A 19975-nucleotide genomic window follows, 5' to 3' on the forward strand; every position below is an offset into this window, starting at 1 on the left:
TTGCAAAAATCTGTCACTTTTATTAATGTCATTTTTTATATATCTTTGCAATGTTTGAGATTTTAAGAAGATAATTTTTAATATATCAGCATGTATAATATTGATTGATCTTTTTTGGTACCACTTTTAAGAACCAATTATGGATTTAAAATGTGTTTGTGAACAAACAAGATGCCAGAGTTACATAGCTCAGGGGATTTGCTTTAATTCTCAAAGCTGAAATAAGGAAATAAACAAAAATCATGTCATTCAATCTTAACCATGGTAGGTGTCACGGAGTAGGGTGTTGGAAGAAATGGGGTCTGTGGACCCTCTGGACCACCGGGGGAGATGGTACTAGCCGACACCTGGGACCGGAGTCTAAGTGGCATCTGGCCTTCACCAGAGCCAGCCACAAAGCGGGATGGTCTTGCTGCAGCGGGGTGCCACCAGGTCATTCCAGAGGTGCGACTGGTCCGCGGTGGAAGCCAATGTAGTGGAGATGCACAGACAGTCTGAGCCTGGGATGACAGCAGGAGTACAAAGCTGGAAGGAACCCTGGACCTCACAGCAGGAACACTGAAGCAGGCACATGGCCAGGGGCGTTGCTAGGGTGGTAAAAGATCCGGGGCACGGGCCCCAATGCATGTGTGTTGCACTTTCAGTAATGCCCCCTCCTGTACATAACCCCCTCACATGTGCTTGCACCAATAACAAGGTTACTTCTGGTGTATACAGCTACAGAGAACACAGGAGAAATCCCCATCACCACGCCTTATGTTCCTCATTGTCCCTACATCTTGGTTCCCGGGCAGTGTTATCCTGCTGCCGCCCCTAACAATCTCCCCAAATACTGTAAGGCTGCACTCACACGTTTGTCTTGCATTTAAACAAAACCAGGTGCTCGTTACCCATCACTTGTGTATTACTGGAAAATATATGTGATCAAACCAAGGCCCGTCCTAGTGCCATGTGTGAACACGCTCCAAGAAATGTCCTCACACAGCCCCCCAGTAAGTAATGTGCCTCACACAGCCCCCCAGTAAGTAATGTGCCTCACACAGCCCCCCAGTAAGTAATGTGCCACACACAGCCCCCCAGTAAATAATGTGCCTCACACAGCCCCCCAGTAAGTAATGTGCCCCACACAGCCCCCAGTAATGTCCTCACACACAGCCCCCCAGTAAGTAATGTGCCCCACACAGCCCCCAGTAATGTCCTCACACACAGCCCCCCAAGTAAGTAATGTGCCTCACACAGCCCCCCAGTAAGTAATGTGCCTCACACAGTCCCCCAGTAAGTAATGTGCCTCACACAGCCCCCCAGTAAGTAATGTGCCTCACACAGTCCCCCAGTAATGTCCTCACACACAGCCCCCCAGTAAGTAATGTGCCCCACACAGCCCCCAGTAATGTCCTCACACACAGCCCCCCAAGTAAGTAATGTGCCTCACACAGCCCCCCAGTAAGTAATGTGCCTCACAGAGTCCCCCAGTAAATAATGTGCCTCACACAGCCCCCCCATAAGTAATGTGCCTCACACACAGCCCCCCAGTAAGTAATGTGCCTCACACAGCCCCCCCAGTAAATAATGTGCCCCACACAGTCCCCCCAGTAATGTCCTCACACACAGCCCCCCAGTAAGTAATGTGCCTCACACAGCCCCCCCAGTAAGTAATGTGCCTCACACACAGCCCCCAGTAATGTCCCCACACAGCCCCCCAGTAAGTAATGTGCCTCACACAGCCCCCCAGTAAGTAATGTGCCTCACACAGCCCCCCAGTAAGTAATGTGCCTCACACACAGCCCCCCAGTAAGTAATGTGCCTCACACAGCCCCCCAGTAAGTAATGTGCCTCACACACAGCCCCCCCAGTAAGTAATGTGCCCACACACAGCCCCCCAGTAAGTAATGTCCCTCACACAGCCCCCCAGTAAGTAATGTGCCTCACACAGACCCCCCATAAGTAATGTGCCTCACACACAGCCCCCCCAGTAAATAATGTGCCTCACACAGCCCCCCCAGTAAATAATGTGCCTCACACAGCCCCCCAATAAATAATGTGCCTCACATAGCCCCCCAATAAATAATGTGCCTCACACAGCCCCCCATTAATGTGCCCACACAGGCCCCCAGTAATGTGCCCACACAGCCCCCCAGTAATGTCCCCACACAGCCCCCCAGTAATGTCCCCACACAGCCCCCCAGTAAATAATGTGCCTCACACAGCCCCCCAGTAAATAATGTGCCTCACACAGCCCCCCAGTAAATAATGTGCCTCACACAGTCCCCCAGTAAATAATGTGCCCCACACAGCCCCCAGTAAATAATGTGCCTCACACAGCCCCCCAGTAAATAATGTGCCTCACACAGCCCCCCAGTAAATAATGTGCCCCACACAGCCCCCCAGGAAATAATGTGCCTCACACACAGCCCCCCAGTAAGTAAAGTGCCTCACACAGCCCCCCACTAAGTAATGTGCCCCACACAGCTCCCCAGTAAATAATGTGCCTCACACAGCCCCCCAGTAAATAATGTGCCTCACACAGCCCCCCAGTAAGTAATGTGCCTCACACAGCCCCCCAGGAAATAATGTGCCTCACACAGCCCTCCAGTAAGTAATGTGCCTCACACAGCCCCCCAGTAAATAATGTGCCTCACACAGCCCCCCAGTAAGTAATGTGCCTCACACAGCCCCCCAGGAAATAATGTGCCTCACACAGCCCCCCAGGAAATAATGTGCCTCACACAGCCCCCCAGGAAATAATGTGCCTCACACAGCCCCCCAGTAAGTAATGTGCCTCACACAGCCCCCCAGTAAATAATGTGCCTCACACAGCCCCCCAGTAAGTAATGTGCCTCACACAGCCCCCCAGTAAGTAATGTGCCTCACACAGCCCCCCAGTAAGTAATGTGCCTCACACAGCCCCCCAGTAAATAATGTTCCTCACACAGTCCCCCAGTAAATAATGTGCCTCACACAGCCCCCCAGTAAATAATGTGCCCCACACAGTCCCCCAGTAAGTAATGTGCCTCACACAGCCCCCCCCAGTAAATAATGTGCCTCACACAGCCCCCCAGTAAGTAATGTGCCTCACACAGCCCCCCAGTAAATAATGTGCCTCACACAGCCCCCCAGTAAGTAATGTGCCTCACACAGTCCCCCAGTAAATAATGTGCCTCACACAGCCCCCCAGTAAATAATGTGCCTCACACAGCCCCCCAGTAAGTAATGTGCCTCACACAGTCCCCCAGTAAATAATGTGCCTCACACAGCCCCCCAGTAAATAATGTGCCCCACACAGCCTCCCCAGTAAGTAATGTGCCTCACACAGCCCCCCAGGAAATAATGTGCCTCACACAGCCCCCCAGTAAATAATGTGCCTCACACAGTCCCCCCAGTAAGTAATGTGCCTCACACACAGCCCCCCAGTAAATAATGTGCCTCACACACAGCCCCCCAGTAAATAATGTGCCTCACACAGTCCCCCAGTAAATAATGTGCCTCACACAGTCCCCCCAGTAAGTAATGTGCCTCACACACAGCCCCCCAGTAAATAATGTGCCTCACACACAGCCCCCCAGTAAATAATGTGCCTCACACAGCCCCCCAGTAAATAATGTGCCCCACACAGCTTCCCCAGTAAGTAATGTGCCTCACACAGCCCCCCAGTAAGTAATGTGCCTCACACAGCCCCCCAGTAAGTAATGTGCCTCACACAGCCCCCCAGGAAATAATGTGCCTCACACAGCCCCCCAGTAAATAATGTGCCTCACACAGTCCCCCCAGTAAGTAATGTGCCTCACACAGTCCCCCAGTAAATAATGTGCCTCACACAGCCCCCAGTAAATAATGTGCCTCACACAGCCCCCCAGTAAATAATGTGCCTCACACAGCCCCCCAGTAAGTAATGTGCCTCACACAGCCCCCCAGTAAATAATGTGCCTCACACAGCCCCCCAGTAAGTAATGTGCCTCACACAGCCCCAGTAAGTAATGTGCTCACACAGTCCCCAGTAAATAATGTGCCCCACACAGCCCCCCAGTAAATAATGTGCCTCACACAGCCCCCCAGGAGATAATGTGCCCCACAATGTTCTCCCCCTTCCCTAGTCCCTATCATGTTTCTCACCTCACAGATGCAGCTCTCTCTTTCTGTGCGCTGCTTTCCCCTGCAGGTCATGTGATCATGACATCATCACAGGTCTTTCAACCTCTGGATCTCCCGGAGGCTAGGTCCTTGCAGGGGAAAGCAGCGCCTGCACTCGTTCTCATCACGATCTGAGGACACAGATCGTGATGAGAACGAGAGGGAAGGAATCTCCCGGGCAGCGGGGCAGATGATCTGCTGACCCGAGGAGATTCGGGGCACTGGCCAAAAGATCCGGGGCACGAGCCCCGGATCTTTTGACCTAGCGACGCCCCTGCACATGGCACAGGAATGCTGAAACAAGAATGAGAAACACTGGTAACACAGGAACACAGAGGAACACTGGATGCGCAGGAACCCTGTAGGGCTTTCACTTGACAGAAAATGGCTGAAGATCTGGCGGGGCATGATGGGAGCCGTCAGGTCATATAGCAGAGCCAGAATTGACCAGAGCCAATCAGAAAGGAAGCTGGCCCTTTAAATCCTGAAGAGCCAGCGTTCTCCCTAGGGAGCGGGGTCACGCGTGCGGCCTAGTCGGGTCCAGAGTAGGAGCGTGGAACGGTAAGCTCGGAGTCAGGGCAGCGGGGACCGTGGCACAGAGAGGGGCACGGGGCTCCCATGACAGTAGGTAGGGTGAATAGGGGGAGTCAGTAAAAGTAAAGTAATACAAGCAGTGGAATGCCATTTTAACCATATTTATGTTAAATAAATACTTGTATTTACAATTAAAAAAAAACTTTCAGCATTTACCTATGTGACAACAAAGCGTTGGCTAAAGAAGGGTCATAGCTCAGAGCCTAATGGTTGAAACTTCACACATCAGGCTGAAATAAAAGGCAATCTTCTGCTCTTCTGCTTTATTATATAGGTGAGCTCACAGTGTTTCTATGCTTTGGTTTGCCACAATAGTATTATACATACAATGCTTTGAAATAATTATTTTTGTTAAATTTATGTCCTTTGTATCATTTTCATGCCCAAGGGTGAAATTACGCTTATCAGCTTTCTGGCAGAGGGTAGCAGTATTTGAGCCAAGTATCTTGATGTTTTATTCAAGTTATTTTCACAGTGCCTCAGAACAATTTTAGTTCCTGTGTTTTTCATAATTTGTGCTTTTTAACAATTTAAAGAAGTTGTTTATAAAATATTTATATATGTGAGCACATGAAATTTCTTATGATTTCATCCGTAAGAGTACATCATGGAGAGCCGTGCTACACACATTCCTATTGGTTTACTGAAAAAACAGGAACACAGACCAACAGACCAACCAATATAAAGATTCTTAACCAATTGGAACCATTTGGTTGAACTCTTATGTGTACCACAACAGTTTAGTAGGTTGTGGTGCACTTCCCAGGTACTGACTAGGTATGGAGAGAACTCAAAGACTGAGCTGCAAATTGGGGTTAATAACAGGGCAATTGCCATGAAAAAAATGGGGTATGGCAAGTACTTATAATAATATATATTATTATATTTAAAAATATTATATAATATATATATAATAATATAAAATAAATGAATTCATTAATTAAAATAAATTAAACAAAAAATAAAATAATAATTTTGAAGGTGTCAGAGCATTCCAGAAGCAGAAGGATATGGTGGGCATCGCTGTGTAAATAGAAGAGGTGGAGGTAGCCAACCCAAGTCCTGTGGGTTCCATTCCTGATTCATCTTAATGAATGTAAGGATGTCCACGTTGGCTGTGGATATATGAATCCTCTTGTCTGTGATAAAACCTCCAACGGTGCTGAACACAAGTCACTGGAGCATGTAGTGATTTATGTGAGCCAGGCTGCCCAGAGGAAAGGACCGGCTGTCCTCAAGCATCTCATCCTTTGCATCCCCCCTGCCATGCTCCAATGACACCTGTCAGTGGTGCTGGGTGCCACCCTGCTATGAGGAAAATTCCTAAACTGTCCCCTTTCTAGACAGTGGAGTTCTTTGCCATTGTTACTCCTTAAACCCACCCTGTGAGACTGACAACTCTTCTTCCTACCATACCAACATTACATGCTCTTTCATGGCTTGAAGTGCAAAGGATGAGGATCATAGTGCTGATGATGGTGTCATCAGTGCTGACCATATGGGTTGTGTATTGGAAGTACTGCACCAATGCACATATGTTCTTCCTGGAGGCCCACTGATTGGTGGTGATGTGCTGTTGGTCAGCACTTCGACTCATCTGAAAGGGAGGCAGGAATGAAAGAAGTGAAGGAGGGGACAACAGAAGGCAATGAGTGAGGTCCGGTAATCCTTGGTACCTGAAATGTATGGGCCAAAACGCTTCCAGTCTCAGGACCAACAGCCACTACATTAACCAGTGACCATTTAAAGAAATGTAACATCCCTGTCCATGTTCACTTATCCACCTCTCATAATGTGCATGTTACCATTAATGGCAGTGTCAGTGAATACCTTATTTTCTCCACAACCTGTTTGTACAGGGGAGGGATAGTCTCCCCTGTGCAGAAAAAAGTACTGACGGCTAGGAATGATGTAATGTGAGAAAGCTCCTGCCTTAAGATTCTTGAAGTTCTTAATCTGCATTAGTTTGAATGGGACCATTTCAAATGTGCTTGCCTTTGGTCTTGTCACTTGCGACACAGGGGAGATGCATGAGAGAACAGGTGGTGGAAATCAGGTTTTTTGGTGTATCATCCACTGTAGTGCATGTTTTGTTTGCAGGTGCCTGATCATTCACATTGTACTGAGATGGTTCGCTGACGCAGCATACAAATGGCAAGTGCTCCGAAATTTCTGCGCCTTCAATACTCAATCTAGGGTTAATGTATACCATTAGATCCAATGGCAAAAGATCAGATTTGGGGGAGAGGGAAAAAGGAAAGGGAAATAGGGAACAAATGACGGCCCAGTGGCACAAGTCCCTCTAATTCTGGCCAGAAGTGGCCCCCCACCTGTTGTAGTGTACGCATAAAGTTACACACCTCAAATCATGAGAGAACCTAATAGTATCCCCCCAAGGCAAAATCGGAGGGAAAAGAGGAGTAACCAAGACAAATTGTGTAAATTTGAAAATTAAAATACTTTTATTTTAAACAACAAAAATAAAAAGACAGATCATATAAACAAAATTGGATACAGTGTGGTGATGACACAGAGAAAATAGCGGTCAGAACCAAAGGCGGTGGAGGAAAAAAATGTGTAACATGGCGGACTGTAAACAAAAACAAGAAGGGGGGAAAAGGGAACCCACAGGGGTGAGCGGCTCAGTCCAGGCAGTGGAACATATTGCTACCATACTGGTAAGGACTTTTTTCATTACTGGGTAGGCTCCCACACCATTGGTATAGTACCGGGCACGGTAGACATTACCAGCCAGTACCTCAGTGGGATTTTGCCTTGGGGGGATACTATTAGGTTCTCTGGTTAATGTATACCCAATAACGGAAAATAGTGCCCAAATGTCTAAAACACTACTTTTACACTATTTTGCATCACATAAAAAATGTAATAAAAAGTGATCAAAATGTTGCACAGTCCTCCAAAATGTACCCATGAAAATGTAAGCTCATTTTGCAAATATAACATCTCACACTCTGTACACTAATTTATTTTTTTTTTCATATACATTCGTTCCATTTTTGAAATTGTATTAACAAAATAAAACCTATATAAATTTGGTATCACCATGATCGTAGCAAACCAAAGAATAAAGCAGAGGTGTTATTTGGAGTGCACAGTTAAAGTCGTAAAAACTGAGCCCACAAGAAATTGACGCAAATGCGTTTTTTTGCCAATTTTCTCCATTATGTGCGTTATAAGTCTGGAGAAGCAGAAACACTTGATCAATATAAAACAAAAAGTGTCAAGCTACTACCTCAACTCAAGATAGTAAAGATGCTCCATCAGTGAATAGTGTGCACTAATACCAAGGTTGTAAAGGTGCTCCTTTCACTGAATATCATGTCCTAATGCCAAGATCAAAATGTGATGTTATCAGTGAATAATATGCAGAAATACCTAGATCATAAAGGTTCTGTTTTCAGTGAAAATTATGCATTGGTACCAAGATCATGCTGTATGCTATATTGTAGATTTGGACTAAGCTACAGGAATTTGGACATCAATGCTTAGAGGTTAAAAACTCCATGTCTTTATTGGCGGACCTTGGTCACGAATGCAAAGAACTTTTTCCAGTGTAACAGTTTAAAATATATACATCAGCTGATGCTGATGTATATATTTTAAACTGTTACACTGGAAAAAGTTTTTCCACATCGGGGCAGCACGGAGACATATGGGGCAGCACGGAGACACATCGGGGCAGCACATGGAGACACCGGGGAGCAGCACATGGAGACACCGGGGAGCAGCACATGGAGACACCGGGGAGCAGCACATGGAGACACCGGGGAGCAGCACATGGAGACATCGGGGCAGTGCATGGAGACATCGGGGCAGCGCATGGACACATCGGGCAGCACTGAGACACATCGGGGCAGCACGGAGACACATCAGGGCAGCACGGAGACACATCAGGGCAGCACGGAGACACATCGGGGCAGCATATGGAGACATCAGGGCAGCACATGGAGACATCGGGGAAGCACGGAGACTTCAGTGGAAGAAGAGGAGCGTATCTCCCGACAAGTAAGCAAATATGCAGAACATCTGCAATCTATTCTTCACTGTGTTCTTCACTGCGTTTTTCACTTAAATGATCCTGTGTTCACTGTGTTCACTGTTTTTATTCTATTCTTCACTGTTCTTCACATCTGCTAACTTGTCGGGAGATAATATACGTGCGGAACAGTGAAGAATAGATTGCAGATGTTTGCATACATCTGCTAACTTATCAGAAGACATTCTTTTTCAATTAAATAACACATTTTATTCCCGAACCATGGTCCCTTTGAAAAATGCTCGAGTCTCCCATTGACTTCAATGGGGCTCGTTATTCGAGACGAGCACTCAAGCATCAGGAAAAGTTTGTCTCGAATAACGAGCACTCGAGCATTTTAGTGCTCGCTCATCTCTAGTAATGAGTAATCTGTATATCTGGACATCATATATGATAATGCCAATAATGCTCTATTGTGTGGGATACACATATTTAGGGACAGCTAAGATAACGGTGAGTTTCATTGTATTTCCTCCATTCCTTTTAGTACCTCTCTAGTATCTTGTAAGAATCCCAGTAAGATTTTAACAATGTGTTGTAAATCAGAATCTATTCATGAGCTGAAATGCTTGAAGTAAGATCACAGCCTGGAAATTATAGGAAAATTGGGGAGGGGGATTTATGTACTTTAGGAATACATGCATTATGGGGTATGGAGGGAAGTAAAATGCCCTAACAACAATATTATTACAACAATCTTTCAAAGCTTTGAGTTCAAACATGGAGATTTTACAGTTATGACAAGTGTCCTTCTAATAAAGATTCTTCAGGTCTATTTCCACCAAAGTTTAGAAGGTGTCAATCTCCAGGGCTCTAGAGACCACTGGATAAAAAGTAGGATTATGAACATCTGTAGTAGAAACATCTGAAGTCAGCATTTTATTAGTCAAATCTACATAATCAGAAATCACTTGCAATTGCATCAGTGTGCATTGATCCCTAAATTCCAGTGTTTCAAATTCATTCTTCATCTTGGGAGAGGCTTTATAATTGGCAAAGGGTTGAACTCCGTACATACATGTATGAAAAAAATGGCTTTTTAAGGTAAGTGACCACATAAATCTGTTGACATCTAGCATTGTATTATATAAATTAAACCTAGTAGATGGGGCAAAACTCAAGCCTTTCCTTAACACTAAATTCAAGCAGACAGATTTATCAAACTATCACACTTATTTCTTTATTTTGTCTTTTTGTTTGTTCTTGCGTGTATTGTAGCTTAGAGGAATTGCATTTGTATTTCCTTCCTCCTCTCCAGCTTTTTTTTATACGTGTGGTGCTCGATATTGGTCCTCCTGTTTTTTGTCTTTTTGTTAGAATTGGAGTTCTCAGCGTGTCCTATTGTAAGACTGGATGAAGAGGTTCCCCTGGTTGATTCCAAATCAGAATCTTCTGAAGGAAAATCTGTTGTGTGTCATATTCTGCAGAGGAGAATGTCACTTTCTGTTTGTGGTGTGCCTTCTTCTTTCTTCTCAAAATGGATTGTACACCTTTAGTATAAGGTTTTCTGAACTGCCAGGTGTAAACAGTTCCATTTTTATTATCTAACAGATCATGGTTAAATTTTGACTGTTTAGTTTCAGTGATACTGTCCTCCAGTTTATTGATATTGTCCAGTAATTTGTTATTTAATGCAGAGACTTCATCTCTAATTCAATTTTGCTGTAACGATCAGTAAGCTTCTATTATTCATATTTAACTATTAAGTTCATGAGTTTTATTGAACATTCTGCCAAATAAAATTCACTTCCTCTGTGAAAGGGGCATCATAAATAGTTGTCTAAAAATGTAGAACTGGATGTGCTTTGTGTATTAGAATTATTTATAGACAATGTTATATGTGGATGTTTATTATTAACACCAGATGTATAGTTCAGTAATGTAAAGATGATAAGCAGTCTCAATCATTAATAAAAAAGTTGCTGAACAAAAACCAGAGGGACCGCGAATGAAAACTCCAACAGCATAATAATGTTATATCAAAAAGTTTTGTGAAAAAATAGTCTGCTCACCAACATGTGAATACACTGTTGTCCATCATGGAGTGCAGGGAGAGGAGGAAGATCCCTGTTGGCTTTAGTTTGCAGTCAGGAAAAAAAAAGGAATTTCCAGCACTTCAATTGTACTCCAGCACTAATTTTTAACCACTTTTTTCCACTACATGGGTACTTAAACTGGTGGTGTTGCCTTCAAGTATTTTGTTAGTTGTTTTTGTGTTTGTGTCAGCACTAGTGATTGCCAGATGTTCATTTAATCTCGTTTTAAAGATTCTTTTTGTACTGCCTATATATTGCATATTGCATTTAGAGCAACTAGCTAAGTACACCACGTACAGGAAAACATCGATTTGACTGAAATGACTTAATGGTTTTGGACTTACCCATAAATGTGCATGTTCGACATCTGGTACCACCACACTTACAAGACCCTGTAGATTTTTAACCAGTTATCTGCATGCATATTGTGTGATTGATATAATGAAAGTGAAATCATGTTACCAATGGTGTTTGCACAAATTAGCCACAAATTTACATGGTGTGCTTAAAATATTGTTTAATTTTTCATCAGAAAATAGAGCTGGCAGGTATTTCTTAATAATGTGCACTATCTTGTCAAAATCTGTGCTAAAAGTGGTTGATTAATTTTCAATCTAATTGTCAAAATGACAACAGAATTTAGTTTTTTTCTATATAGTAGGCTTTGCCTATTTTTCTTAATGACTGTTTTGTAAGCTTTCTCCACTAATAAGGATGAATAGCCTCAATCCTGTGTAGGATAGTTTCACATTCTTGTGTTTAAAGGAAACCTACCACTTGGGATAGGGCTTATAAGCTGGACATGCCGTGCACCAGCTCAGGGTGAGCTGGTGCCGGCGCTTATCTCCGTTATGTTTTTAATTAGTTTTAAAGTGTTTTAACAGTTTATTAATGTTTATATCCTTACTAGCTTTCCCGCACCGGGGTCCGCGCTCGTCGCACCATGCGCGCTACCACTTCCTATTCAGATGCACGCACGGTCGCGCGCATGGTGCGCCGAGCGCAGACCCCGGTGCGGGAAAGCCAGTAAGGATATAAACATTAATAAACTGTTAGAACAATTTAAAACTGTTTAAAAACATAGCGGAGAAAAGAGCCGGCACCAGCTCACCCTGAGCTGGTACACGGCATGTCCAGCTTATAAGCCCGATCCCAAGTGGTAGGTTTCCTTTAAGCTTTTTTGTCACTACAGTTTCTGGCTGCGCTTGTAAATTCACTTAAATTTATTATTAATTTTTTACATTTTAAAACTATTTTTTTCTTTTTTTTCACAATTTCTTAGACCATCTGGGGAACATTAACCCTAGATGGTCCAATCAATCCTACCATATACTGCAATACTACTGTATTGCAGTATATGGCATTTTTGCACATGATTCATTACAATGAGCCACTGGCTCATTGTAACGAATGCTCAGAAACCACGAAGACCTGAGGCTACCATAGCAACCGATCGCCGCCCCCCGATGACATTCAGGGGAGCGACGATCTAGGGTAAGAAGGCGGCGCCCATGCGAACAACAGTGGCAACAATGGCGGTGCCCATGCAAACAGCAGGTGCAAGCACCAACCACAGGTGTTAGCGATGGGTCTTTGCTGTGATATGCAGCAAAGCCCATCTCTGTATGAAGAGGGCTCAGCCCGTGAGCCCTCTTCATACACCCTTCATAGCTTTGTGGCAGTTATATCAGCCACGGAGCGTGAAGGGTTAAGCGTGGAACTTCAACTTCAAATTTTTTTATTCCGGATTCCTGGAACTACAGCTTCAACTACAAATTTTCAACATCATATTACCAGAACATTGACGCATAATAAAATTAGCATAAACGTTAGATAAAAGTTACCAAAAAATTGCAGGGACGTGAGGATTAGCCCTTAAAAGGGCTATCCTCACGTCCCATTGATCCACCTACCACCCAATCTAACTTTATAGGTAGATTTGTGGTGGTAGGTTCCCACAATGCAGAGGAGGGTAACCAAGATTATTAGGGGAATGGGGGGATAAGAATACAAAGATATAATAAAAAATTATGGATTATTCAGTTTAGAAAAAAGATGACTGAGGGGAGACCTCATTACAATGTAAAAATACCTGCATGGCCAGTATAAGGATCTCTCCAAAGATCTTTTTATACCTAGGCCTGTGACCAGGACAAGGGGGCATCCTCTACGCCTAGAGGAGAGGTGATTCTACCATCAACATAGACAAAGGTTCTTTACTGTAAGAGCAGTGAGACTATGGAACTCTCTGCCGCAGGAGGTTGTTATGGTGGACTCCATGTACATGTTCAAGAGAGGCCTGGATGCCTTTCTGGAGAGGAATAATATCATCTTAACATCTTATGTGAATACAACTTTTTGTTAGTAGCTTCTGTTGATCCAGGGAGTTTTTCAGACAAACCTATTAAGGGTTGGGAAGGATTTTTTTCCCTGCTTTGGGCCAATTTGCTTCAGCCTTGCAGGGTTTTTGTCTACTTCTGGATCAACGCCATATAATGTATAGGTTGGACTTGATGGACTGATATCTTTTTTTAACCTCTTTTCCTACCCTGTTTCCCCTAAAATAAGACATCCCCTGAAAGTAAGACCTAATACAATTTTGTTCAGGCTTAGAAATATAAGGCCTTCCCTGAAAATAAGACCTAGCGGCCGCCATTGCAGAAGCTCCCCCCACGCCATACATTAGTATTAGGAAATCTTTTAGATGCTGCAGAAGGTTGTGACATGGGGAAGAATTCATGGAAGTAAATCACTGGCTGTTGTGCTGCAAATGTGATCCCAGCAGCTCCCAGGATAAGAAGGGTCATTTATGGAAAGTGCTTTTACTAAACATGAGAGATTGGGGCCAATGATTCTAATAGAAATGGAGTCACAAGAAACACAGCATGACATTTAGAGTTTGGAGAGTTATAAGGATGCTATAGAAGATGATTTTTTGTTCAACGATAAATGTAAATTCTTGTTTATGGAAAAATAAGACATCCCCTAAAAATAAGACCTAGAGTCTTTAGGAGCAAAAATTAATATAAGACACTGTCTTATTTTCGGGCAAACAGGGTATGATACTTTGAATGCATTGTGGTTACTTCCTACTTTCCATTATCGTTTGTCTCACACACACAAAAGTTGGAATTTCAAACAGAGCACAAAAGCACAGTCAGATGCATTTATATTACGCCATTAAATTGTGTGACATTTATGAAAAAAGGGCCCGCAGATTTTGATTTGCAAAAAAAGAAACATGAAAAGCTTCTATGGCGGCTGTAAAACTTGACCTTACCAACATTTGCATTTCCATGCAATCAACCAAGTAATATACCAGAACAGAACAACGGCAGAGTTCTTTCAACTATGTTGTTTTTGAAGTGACAATTCCATTTACTTTAGACGTTATTCAAAGTTATTTTAACAACGCACAAAACATTCCTACATTTATAGGAGTAATTTAGTTTCTAAGGCTAGAAACAAGAGCTAATGTGATACATCGTGTATTTTCATTCAACATTGCTACAAATGCCGACACATTATAGAAATATTTTAATATTCATCTTCCTCCATTCGGGTTTTATTTACAAAGTGACCCAGTTATTACCTTAAAAAAGAATCCAATGTAAAGAAGAGTGGGGAACGACAAAGGATAGATATGCTAATAGAGAAACAGAGGAAGATTAGCTAACACATGGAACTGAGCAAAATAGATGTAGGAATAGAGTCTCTAGTAAAGATTTTTCACTGAGACTAATAGGGGCATACAAAATATGAAAATGGATTACTTGCTTGTCCAAGAATTTTTTTTCTTATTGGATTAAAATGTAACTGAAATGATTGCAAGTCTCAAGTAAATTTCATGATAAGGCACCGCAAATGTTAAATTATGAGGAATAGCTGTAACTTTCCATTACTAGTGTAGCAGGCTTAAATCTGAAATTGCTGTATTTACTTGTGCTTTTACAGTTGATTTCAATTGGTTTAGCCATTGATCCAATTCTTATGGTGATTTCCCAGCTCTTTCCAATATCAGCTTCTGGGGGCAAAATATGCATACCTTTCTTTCAACAGGAACAGCTGACGACCCTCTTCCCATTCAATAAAATGTGCAGACTCCATGACTCAAATCATTGTCATCAAGATAAGGAGCTTGCTATTTTAAGTGAAATTATTTTCGGTGTTCTGCCTTTTGTGCTGCGTGTGGGTAAGGAATGGGGTATGCGTGGTTTCTATTCTTTGATTGGTACAACTTTCTGTTTTCCTTGTGTATGGATGAGGTTACTCATGGTTGCTAAATGTCAGTGTTATTTTATCTTTAGTTCTTTTAAGTATGTTTAATTTAATGCAATGCAATTATTATTGCAGGATTATTTTTCAGGGTTTCAGGGAGATCTGGCCACCGGAGGTCAGCCAGGCACCAACAAGAGGGTTCTGCACCGGTTGCCCTGATATACAACTTTTTTCAACCCCTGCAGCAAAGCTCACCTTCCTCAGGCAGCGCTTTTCGCCAGCTCAAACCTCGAGCGCCGCCATCTTGCCATGCGCCATTAGACACGCCCATGGCTACATCTCGGCTGCCTCTGATACTGGGGGCCTGGAGGATGCCGCTCCCGCAGCGAGCTCTCTGACCGCTGTCTGTGTCTTCTCAGACTGGATAGCTCCACTCCCTGCCAGCTGCAGTATCCCTGTCAGCGAACCCTCCTGCCAGCTCTTTAGGGTCCCAAAGCCCGCCCGCTCCTGCTATGCACATGGCGCCTCAGCAGAAGCGGAGGGATTTGCAACAGAATGCCCCACAGTTGCCCCCCACACCTAAATCCTCCAAAGTAAGGGGTAAAGACTGCCACCACACGCAGCCCACCATCTAAGTGGACTCTTTTTAACCCTACTGCTCCTCAATCTCCCACTATGTCCAGAGATGCACCTCCTAACACACAGAGCCCTATTACCACTCCAATGCAAGGAGCCAATATCTTAACATCAGAAACTATTGCCTTTGCTGAAGGTGCTCCCCTTCACTCTGACTTGCTAGATCTCGAGCCGGCGAGATACTCGTCCAAGCAACGAGCCGTTTCGAGTACGCTAATACTCGAATGAGCATCAAGCTCGGACGAGTATACTCGCTCATCTCTAATTAAGACATGAAGTGAAATCTTCCAGGACAAACCTGGAAAAAGGACCATAAAATAATTTTTATGCAACTTCTCCTTATCTGTCTGTCCACTGTGTGAGTACAGAGAGGAAGATTATTAAACGTGATAAAAAAAAGTGTAGAAAGAAGGGAAAAAAAGTATAGAATTATCACTTGTATTTTTAATTTTTGTAATTATTGTACCGTTAAGGGATATCTACCATCAAACACAAAAGGAAAGTTCCAACAGCACACAAAGGCAATGTGTAGCAGGTGCACGCCCAACAGGACCAGGTCTCAGGTCCTCCAATTTGTATATTCAAAGAAAAAGAGCAGCATTCCAGTATGTTGTAGGTTCAAAGTAATTACTGGGCCTCTTTATTCCATAACAAAATACATGAAAGCAACGTTTCGGCTCAACATGAGCCTTTTTCAAGCCAAGTGACAGTGTGGAGAACAGATATACAGTATGTAATAGATCACATGATCACAAGAGGTTCTTCCCCCCAATTAACACACTATATGCCAAGAAACTTGCATAGTCAGTGTAATATTTATAAAATGCACAACAATGATGTGCATCACATAGATTCATGTATCATCTGTATAATTATATAGTGCAAAGTGTGATAAAGTACTAAATAAAGTATTACAAACAATCCATTAGATAAAATGCAAGACTGTCTCACCATCCACTCCACCAAAAACGTGTTTTAACACAAGGTTAGAACATACACGCATGCGTTCGAGTGTGGAACGCATTGATGCATAAGTAGTGATGCAAAATATTAGTCAGCCCCTTTTAAATGGGGAGACAGAAACCTAAATAGGTCTCCACTGGATTCCCGTCACTATATCTGAGATACGTGGTGGCCATCCTGCAACAAAACCCCCCACACACAATGCTGCATAATAATGCTGCTTATTGCTACCCTATACATACCCAAACATACCATCAAAAAAACTGATGGTAGTTTATAATCACCTCCCAGTCCCCTGCCATGCAGAGGTGCAGTAATCTTGTTTTAGTATGTCTAAGCAGGTCACATATAAGTCAGAGAGCCAGTGTGACGTCACCTGCTTTCCCAGTTCAATTTAATATGTGCAATTATAGTAGAATGTATAGAGGCAATGCTATGATCGGGCATAGTGCAACAACTTCAGAGGGAGAACTGGTGGCATCACCGGCTCTCTGACCGCTGTGTGGGTGGAGCAAATCAGGCCGAGGGCCAAGCATAATTACTAATTGAAGGAATCAATAATCGTTTGGCAGAGCCTTGGCACAGCCTGGGACAGGGAGATGAGTATAAATATCTACCATCATTAAATCTGATGGTAGATATCTTTTAAGTTTCTAAAACCAATTAATTTAATTATATAAGCGATATCTACTTCTATTAAGTATCTGAAATAATAATTAATAAATTATGCTAGTTTGTCAACAAAATTGCATACAAGGGCAATGTCTTCCCACTTGGACTTGCCCTTTTGGTGGCGGCAGTCGTGTCATGGGTAGCTTGGACCAAGTGAACAGTCCTCTTATGCAAGAAGAGGTGGAGGCTGCAATACCATGGAATGTTCCACCCGGGGCACTCCTAGCTGCTTGGGCTGCAAGTTGAGGCAGATTCTCTGGAGAGGCAGAGCTGTGGGCCTGATGGGGGGAAAGCCCTCTCAGGGAAATCTGGAGCAGGTGGCTGCTTGTCTCTGCAGACCTCTAATCTGACTGAATACTGGAACAGACTGGACCCAGAGTCTTGCAAGGAGCCTCCTTAAATAAACTAGCAGGAGCTCATTACAAGGCATGCGGGGCTTACCAACCAATTGCTGACGTTGCTGCATAGAAGGATTATAAAATAGATACATTTAGCATCAACAAGTAACATTAAAGCAGTTCTCCAGTCATAGCAAGTCAGGTGGATGCACTTCAACCAACCCACTACAACCAAACATAGTTGAGATCATATGACCTGCCCAGGCAGGTGCAGGACATGTGATGTGACCAGCGGCCATCTTCTGTCCTGTGTCTGCTCCGCAACGGACCACGCAGAGGAAATTAACGGACTTATTAAAGGGCCAGTAGCATTTTAATTCATCATTACAGTTTATGTCACAAGCTTTTTCTGCTAAGGGGAACAGAATTTTAAATAACAACTAATTAAATATTAGCTTATATTTTGAGTACCCATTTGTATATGAATTATGCCGATTCCTGGAATACCCCTTTAAGCAATAGCCATTCAAATCTCTTGGATCACTGGACTATCTTATGTGTATGGGGCCCATCCAAACCATGACAAATAGTGTTGAGGAAAAGAAACATATACACAACATTTTGATGATCTCATTTCCCAACACTACAGTATTACATATCTTAAGGAAATGTCTTGCAAATGGTGTAGCAGACTACTTGTGACTGACAAATAAGTGCACTGCAGAACTAATTTGCCTCTGATTGTCATATTTTAATTGGCTAATAAATGTCAATGTGCTCATTTATGTTGATATGCTTTTACCATTTACCTTAGATATTCAGAGAACTTATGTAATAGCGATCTAATGTCTAAAGGTTAATTTACAGATACTATCTGAGTTACAGCACTAAACTCTTTATTTCCCTTGTGTACTGCTTTCAATGTCAGAGTTTGATGGTATATATAAAATAAAATCTCTTTCTCTTTGTAGTTATTTTTCTGCTTCATCTAGGTAATTGAATGAAGATGAATAGTGTAGAGCTTCTTCTCCCTGTTTAAAAGGCCACACAAGGCGTTCAATTTCCACATTATAAAAATCTGTAAACTCATTTTCAAAATTTAATTGAATAAAAGAGATTGCATATCATTTCTTCAGTTCTTTAGACCTTGCAATAGAATCTTTAAAGATCTTAAACCACCAGTCAAAAAAGTAGCTCAACTATTTTTAAATTTCAAAAGTTTCTTTGGGTCTCACCACTTCCTAGTCCGACACAAACGGAGTATGCACAGTATAAGAAAAAATGTCCTTCCACAATTGCACTTCTACGACGTTGTTCACACTGCATTACTTCTCTTACACATCTCCAGAAGATTACGCTCACAGAGTATCTCCTCCACATGTCCAAAAACAAGCCAAATTACATCAATGAGAGACTGTGGATATAGATGTATAGAACATAGTGCAAACCATCCAGGTAGTTTCTTTAAAATAGGGTTTATTGTATCTACTCACATAACATTTTTTTTTAAATGTGCTTAGTATAAAAATGGAAGCAACTCATCATGCCAAAACCACATTGTCTGACCCAGGTTTCACCTGTAGCGGCTTCTTTCAGGGCATGGTGTTGGTGTCATCATTAGAAAATTATATACCTTTCACGAATTCATTCTGCAGTACACACAAATATTTAAATTATGTTAGAGATTAAAGAAAAGAGCGGATGTCCATGTACAAATAACTGTAACATTTTGTTAATTCATATAAATACACAAAGTATAAACATAAAAACAATTAAAAAGCACTGAACGTGCATACAAAGTACCCTAGTCCCCAGTGCACAATAATAGATGGATATGAAGAGGTTAATACAGGTTATGAAGCGTAATAGTCAAACATGGTAATCTGAATAAATAGTGTGAAACATAATATAGTTCATATAAAATCCATAATATATAACCTGTAAATTACCTGGGTAGGGAGTATCAAATAGTGACACTGGGGGCACAAATCCCCACGCGTTTCGCCTGGACCTCCAGGCTTCCTCAGGGGTGAGGTGGTAATGTGGGGGCACAGTATAAATAGTTTGCCCAGCCCTCATAGCGGCATGAGAGGCAGCTGTGATAAAGCGCCAACCGGAAGTATGCGTTCCATATGGACGCGATGCGTGTCAAAAGGCCGGAAGTGATAGTCAATCACTTCCGGTATCATGAAAGGTAAGAGAAGCAATTTGTGGCGCACGCGCAATTGTGGCGCACGCGCGGTTGGCAGAGCATTATTTGTGGCGCATGCGCGACTGACACAGCGCTGTCAGATATTATTAAACCCATTCACACATACTCATACAACAAGCGA

The sequence above is a fragment of the Engystomops pustulosus genome, chromosome 3 (assembly GCF_040894005.1).
Source record: "Engystomops pustulosus chromosome 3, aEngPut4.maternal, whole genome shotgun sequence".
Lineage (NCBI taxonomy): Eukaryota > Metazoa > Chordata > Amphibia > Anura > Leptodactylidae > Engystomops > Engystomops pustulosus.